The 7202-nt window shown below is 38.3% G+C and overlaps 1 long non-coding RNA gene across 2 annotated transcripts; it reads right to left on the reverse strand.

Annotated features, from left to right (window-relative positions):
- Nucleotides 1-552: 552 nt before the first annotated feature.
- Nucleotides 553-6911, reverse strand: LOC131323170 (uncharacterized). 2 transcript variants are annotated; one of them, XR_009199103.1, is made up of 5 exons: nt 6824-6911; nt 2711-2864; nt 2266-2324; nt 1984-2059; nt 553-976 (listed from the first exon to the last, which is right to left on the reverse strand). It is a non-coding gene; the product is annotated as an uncharacterized LOC131323170 (long non-coding RNA). The 2 variants fall into 2 exon arrangements; XR_009199101.1 differs by having other exon boundaries at nt 2266-2864.
- Nucleotides 6912-7202: the final 291 nt, after the last annotated feature.

Here is a 7202-nt window from a genome sequence, read left to right on the forward strand (position 1 = left end):
ATGAAATTAGCCTAGAAAAGTAACTGGACTGGCCAAACTAGTTAGTTAGGATTTAACTAGACTTGCCAAATAGGATTTCTAGCCAAGAAATGAAATGTAAAGATTTTATTTAACTTGCTAGGAAAATATACAAGTGCTTCTATTGGCATACTTATCTTTGGAAAATGTCTAGATTGTTCGAAGTTAAGAGTTTTAATTTAAACGTCTCAAATCTAATTATGACGGATTATTAAAAATTAAAAAGAAATTTTAAAAGCAAATCCAAGTAATTCAAATAAAATTCAAATATTTAACGAAATTTTTATTTACCTAAAGTCATGGTCGTTACATGAATTTAAGGGTAGGATTGGTGCTCAGAAAGTTGATGCCGTTGACACAACAGGTGCTGGTGATGCACTTGTTGCGGGATTACTAAATAGCTTGGCTTCACACCCTACTTTGTATAAGGTACTAGATGCATCGTGACGTGCAAGGCACGTCTGTCATGCCCATTGTGGAGATCGATTTTGATTGTTTTTGAAATTATAAATGCGGATAAGTGCAGCAAAAGTCGTATGCATAAGTTTGATCATAAGTAGCTGTCTGCAGCCTGTGCCAACAGCCTCACGCCTCATGCCAACAGCCTCAAGCAAATCCTAAGCAAATTGTCTAGAAAAAGTTTCATTTTCTACTCCCCGTTTGGTACCCATTCTTCATAAATTCCACAATATGTAAACAATAAATCAGTGCCCATTGTGAATTTTGCAGAAAATACTTTCCCGCATACACTCCTTTTTTTGCCATATCTCTAACCAAATAATAGACCAAAGTAGTCAAAGACTGAACGTATGTAGTGCTCAACTGTAAAGGAGAAAGATTGAAGCCAAGCTATAGGTTTAATCCACCAAGCTAAGGGGGGAATCCTCAAGATGGTAGTCAGCTTTGCCTCATAGGTGATTGAAATTTTGCCTTTTGTCCAGTTGGTCTCTTGTTGAACCTGCAAAAATAAAAAGAGAGAACTTTAAAGTTACTGGATTTGAAGGCAAATCACATTGGAAGCCAACTTTAAAAAGGAAGACAAATTTGATTGTAACTTTATGTCCATACTTGATCATTATAATCACCAACGACCATACTGATAACAAAATATCAAATTGTTGCAGCTTGATCATGTACAAGTTCTAACAAAGTAAAGTAACTCTCCTCTTATCTCAATAATTTAAGCTCCCATGGGTCTATCCCTTTGTATGCTTCCTCACCATGGCACAAAAACCACTCGGGCCTAATTGGTACCTGTACTTTTGCGGTTGATTGAAAATGGTCTTGAGGAAAAAATTAGCTTCTCTCCGTCTCACTGTCCCAAATGCATAACTCAATAGTAAATGAGAGGCCGAAAAACATCTCAGAACTCAAGATCATAATCAATAACTCAGAACCAAAGATCAGTGTACTTTGCCCGAGCAATGCAAATAATGACCAGTAAACAAAAGAAAATATCTGTAATATGCACAAAGTACATACAAAAGGATAACATGATCTGTGTTCCTTTGTCCATAACTTGGGTGAATACAGTGATTGCAATAGGAGCATCATGATTGGATCTAAGAAAATAAAAATCATAATAGGGACTGCTAGAGTATTTCCCCTTTCACTATGCACATAATTCCTTCTCATTTTGGTGCCTTGCTGAAATGTTGGTTTCAGCAATTTCAGCAACTAAACATCAAAAAGCTCCAGGAGAAGATATTTGAGCTTTTAATCATTGATTTCCAGCAGTCAGAAATCAATTTCAGCAAACGATTTTAGTAATTTAAGGCCTCAATTATATATTCCAGATTTTGAACATATAATATGGGCGAACTCCCGATCGAGAAGGCCCAGAATATTTCAATTTCATTGTTGAACATATTATTATACGAAGCAATTGACAAATATATAGGTTGGTCCGAGGAATAAGTACAAAAACGAAATAAATGGAATGGAGGAAAAAAAAGAGGTAAAAACTTGGCTGCAGTTGAAGAGCTTCGCATCCTTTCTTACAAACTCTGAGGCATACATTGCCGGATAACGAACATTGTACCTTCAAAATCAACAAATTGAATTGATGCAACAGAATAATGAGCTATTCTTTGAAGAGAGAATGAGTTTGAATATTCCATAAGCATTTGCTTTCAAGAAATATTTATACTTGTTGGGTACAAACAACCCCATTATTAAGCATTGCAAACACTCACCAAAAGTTTAAACTATCCAACAATTCTTTTCACACGAGTCAAACATACTTACAGCGTAGTTGTTCTATGTACACAGTGGACCGCTTCTTTCAACTTCTCATCTCATAACACCTGCCAAAACAATAAACGATGTTGGGGTGAGCTATAGTCATACCACTTTTGAAAGAGCTTGTTAAGAGTAATTGATGTCCAAAATATGGGATTTCCTCAAGTAAAGCTGGTCCCACTGAAAGTGGAAGAAGCCGCATTGTCTATTAAGGAAACCACTGTCAGTTCAAGAAAATATAGCATCACTTCCATGCTATACTTTGAAGATTTCCATGGCAACACTTCCATGTCACGTAACCACCAAACCAAGTAATTACCCAAAACCATATATAAATCAACCTCATTGGCTGATTGGCATGCTACCATTGCTAGCAAAAAACATTGTACATTCTAGAGTGCATAAAAATATTGCAATTTATAAAGATATAAGTTGTGTCAAGGGTACTCACCTGTTACATGACCCAGTAAGCCAAGTCCCATGTTCACTTTTTGAACACATTAGAATCTCCAACCTTGCTAATGCCTAAACACAATCCACATTTATGAAACTATTAATCATGAATAGTTCAGCCCTTTCAGCGTGCACAATACAATTTCAGCACTCTGAAACATCAATTTCAGCAATTTAGGCACTAAATTGTAGCTTAATAATCACTTTCAGCATATAAAAACAAATTTTCCGGAATATACAACATAATTGCATTAATTAGTCAACTGATTTCAGCTCCAAGTCTCAAGTTTCAGCACTACTAAAGTATAGTTTGAGCTCTTGAACAACCAATTCAGTGGGTAACTACTACTCCCAACATATTTTTAGTTAAAATCCATAGTTTCTGCACTTTCAAGTTAAGTTAGAGCAATTTCCACCATATCTAAGTACATAATTTCTTAACCCAAGTTATGGTGGTTTAATTATAGATCCTAGAAAAACAAACCACTTAAACTAACAGTTGGTATCAAAATGGCATGTAGTGTAACGCCCCGAATTTTGGGTACGTTAAAAAGACAATTTTATTGAAAACCTCAAAATAGAGTCTGGCTCTTATTACAACAAACTCCCACAAGAGTTCAATATTTACACAAATAAAGGGGGTTCTAGGGTTCCTAACTACAGCTCCTCCTGCTCCTCCATCCTAGCCAGCTCCTCAGCTCCAAAAGCCTCAAAGGTGTACATCATACCCTGTTCATCTATGAGGTCTGACACATTATACCGGCGTCGCCACCCATATAATATGTCAGGGTCACCAAAAAGGCAACACCGTGAGCTACAACGCTCAATAGGGTAAACCTTACCCACCAACCTTAACTTACAAACAAAGCTATAATACAACATCAATTTCCACATGATAAGTATATACACCGTTTAATCAATGACACATCCACATTCATTAATCATCTATCGTTGGTGTCCAAAATTTCCGGGTTTCTCCTACGCGACTCATTGTAGACCGTGTCAACATTTTCATTTACAAAACAATCTTTCAAAAGACATTTGTTTAACACACCCAACCTTTCAAAATCATTTGCATTGGCTCCGTACCGCGGATAACCAAGCTACACACCCAACCTTTCAAAATCATTTGCATTGGCTCCGTACCGCGGATAACCAAGCTACACACCCAACCTCGGTTCCGCCGCGCCGGGTTCCCATTGGCACACAAAAACATTTGCATTGGCTCCGTACCGCGGATAACCAAGCCACACACCCAACCTCGGTTCCGCCGCGCCGGGTTCCCATTGGCACACAAAACTTGCATTGGCTCCGTACCGCGGATAACCAAGCTACACACCCAACCTCGGTTCCGCCGTGCCGGGTTCCCGAGTATCCTCACAATGGTTCCGCCGCGTCGGGTTCCCATTGGCACACAAAACTTGCATTGCCTCCTCTCCGCGGATAACCAAGCCCTATTACCAATGAGGCTACCACGTCCGGCCGCATTGGCAATCTTCACAATGGGCTACCAAGTCCGGCCACATTACGAGTTTTCATACACACAACGGGCTACCAAGTCCGGCCACGTTGCGGTTTTTACAATCCACACGATGGGCTACCACGTCCGGCCACATCGCGGTTTCCAAAATATTTCAACCTTTTCAAATGTTTCTTTTACACATGCACACAACTCACATAATGCCACCCAAAACCGGTCATTATATTGTTTCAAAATATTTCCTTCCTCGGAAAACATTTCTTTTAATTAACCACACCCTAGGTGTCATGTTTCTACTTTCTCGGTTCTCGTGTCTCGTTTACATACAAAGACTCCGCGGTAGGACAAACGTAAGCAAGAATCATCCTAACAAGATCATCCAATTCTATATTACTCATCACGCTCAATTACTACTTATAGCATAACGCCACATGTACGGACGCCTTTGGAGTGTATCACTTATGCTTTATTCAAAGCACAACGCCACATGTACGGACGTCTTTGGAGTGAAATCACTTATGCTTTATCACATACCACAAGTAATACAAACAACTCATATACGCATACTCATAACTATCTTAAAGATCAAAATACGAATACTTCTTATCAAACGTTAAGTACGTAAGGATGAACTACATATAATTAGCGGTTCAAAATAACAACGTTATACTTTGAGTAAGTAAATAGGAAGTAAGTAAGGATTTCCTTACCGTTCTTCTAGGCGGTAGTAACGGCTTACGGAAGGTTAGTCGGCTACGGAAAGTACTTCGGTGGTCGGGCGGAGTAACTTCCTACGGTATGCCTTCGGGAGCTTCGAAAGAGAAAGGTTTCTCTCGAAACTTCTACTTGACTAACACTACTCTACTTTATGGATCGAAGGGTGGTCGGGTGGCGGTTTAGTGATGGCTTAGGTTGAGTTTCTTGAAGAACTCAAGAAGAACTCAAGAACAAAGGAAGAACAAAAGAAAGAACAAAGAAAGAACATAATTTTTCTAGAGAGAGAAGTTGCTAGGTGAAGGTGTGAGTTGAAATGACATGGGAATGGTTCTATTTATAGGCAAAACTTTGGGCTCTCCCTCTCCTCTCAAGGCCGGCCCCCCTCTCTCCATGGCTCACAATTTTGACACTTGTCAAGCACTTATGGATGGTCAAAGTCTAAGCCCTAGGTTTGCATGGCTAGGTTAGGCTAAATGGTAGGTTTGCATGGCTAGGATTTGTCCTTGGATGGGATTTATGGAAGATTTGATGCAAGGAAAGGAGACAAGAGTACAAGATTTGGTTTTAAACAAAGCATGGAAGTACAAATGGGGAGTTAAGTTTGGTTAGGGGAAAGATTCTCCCATGGACTTGAAAGGACAATGGAAGATCAAGCATGGTACAACCAATCTTCCTCTCACTTTCCTCCTTCCTCTCACTCTCTCTCCCTCTCTCTCTCCCTCTCGGCCCTCTCTCTCTTCTCCCTCTCTCTCGGGTTTCTCTCTCTCTCTCTCTCTCTCTCTCTCTCTCTCTCTCTCACTACACACACACACACACACACACACACACACACACACACATATATATATATATATATAAATGCAAGAAAGAATAAGAAAGGTACAAAGTACAAGATTCTTCCAAATCCAAAAACCAATAAACAAAATCCAATTAGGTACATGTCCCACTAAATAAATAAACTAGTGTACTAATGTACTCTAGGAAGATCAACTCCCCAATAAATTAATCCAATTGGGTACAAAGCCCCAATATAAACTAATAACAAAGTACTTAGGAAATCTTAGGCTTTAAAGGCTACAAATACTTTAATAATAAAATAACATGTACTTTATCACATGGGGTTTAAGAAAAAATATTATTTTAATGAACCCATGTACTTCGTGAAAGAATAACTCTTTTACCCAATGGACAATAATTCTCCTAACTTTTATTGTCCATTGGACAAAGGTTAAAAGGAAACTTTTATAGTAAAATAATCAAGGAGTACTTTTAAGCATGTGACAAAAACCCTATACTAAATATAGGTGTGGTACCAAGTACCCCAATTAAATAAAAAGGCTAGGATTCTCCCCATTAGTTTATAATAGAGTACAAGTACTAGGAAATCTAGGGTTTAGATATACCCCAATAGTTTAATGCACAAAAGTACATGGGAATCCAAATCTTGATTATTAAAATGAAACTTTGTACTTGGTAGGAAGATTTGGGCTATTACCCAATGGATAATAATTTCCCTTGCGGTTAATAACCAAAGGATAATAAAAGTACAAGTACTTTATACTTAAAATAAGATTTTGAAAAGACTACATGTACTTTTTTTTTTTAAAAATTTATTGTCCAATGGACAAAATTTTACCCTAACCACTATGGACCAAAGGGTAAAGGCAAAAGTTCAAAAGGTTTATCTAGTAACTAGGTAAGTTGGTTGCTCGGTTCCTCCAAGTAATTGGTTGGAAACTAACTAAATTGGTCAAGTAGGGTTTCTAGTCGAGAGCAAAATTTAACTACGACGAAAATTAACAAGAATCATATAGCCACTCAAGAATAAATAAGTAATTCAAATAAAATTCAAATACTGAACGAAATTTTTATGGACCAAAATTCAGGGGCGTTACATGTAGAGTAACATCTTACCAAGAGAAGCAAATCAAGATTTGATAACCCATTCGTTCCTTCAATTCTTCTTCTCTGCTTGACCCCCCCCCCCCCCCCCCCCCCCCCCCTCCCCCCCCCCTCCCCCCTCACACACACTAACTAAAGAATCATATAACCAATTTTACCTCTCTGCAAAATCAATACCATCAATCACAATCACAATCAATACCCAGAGAAATTAGCACTAACAAACACATGCAAAGCTGGAAAATCAGATATATCAAAATAAAATTCAAAGAAAACCCTAGATCTACAACCAGAAAGGATTAACACCCACAGAAAATATGTATACCTTGTGTGATTTTTGATAGTCGAGTTCCATGGCCTAGGGTTTAAGATTTGATGGTGGGATCGTCCA

This window comes from Rhododendron vialii, chromosome 1a, assembly GCF_030253575.1.
Source record: "Rhododendron vialii isolate Sample 1 chromosome 1a, ASM3025357v1".
NCBI classification, from domain to species: Eukaryota; Viridiplantae; Streptophyta; class Magnoliopsida; order Ericales; family Ericaceae; genus Rhododendron; species Rhododendron vialii.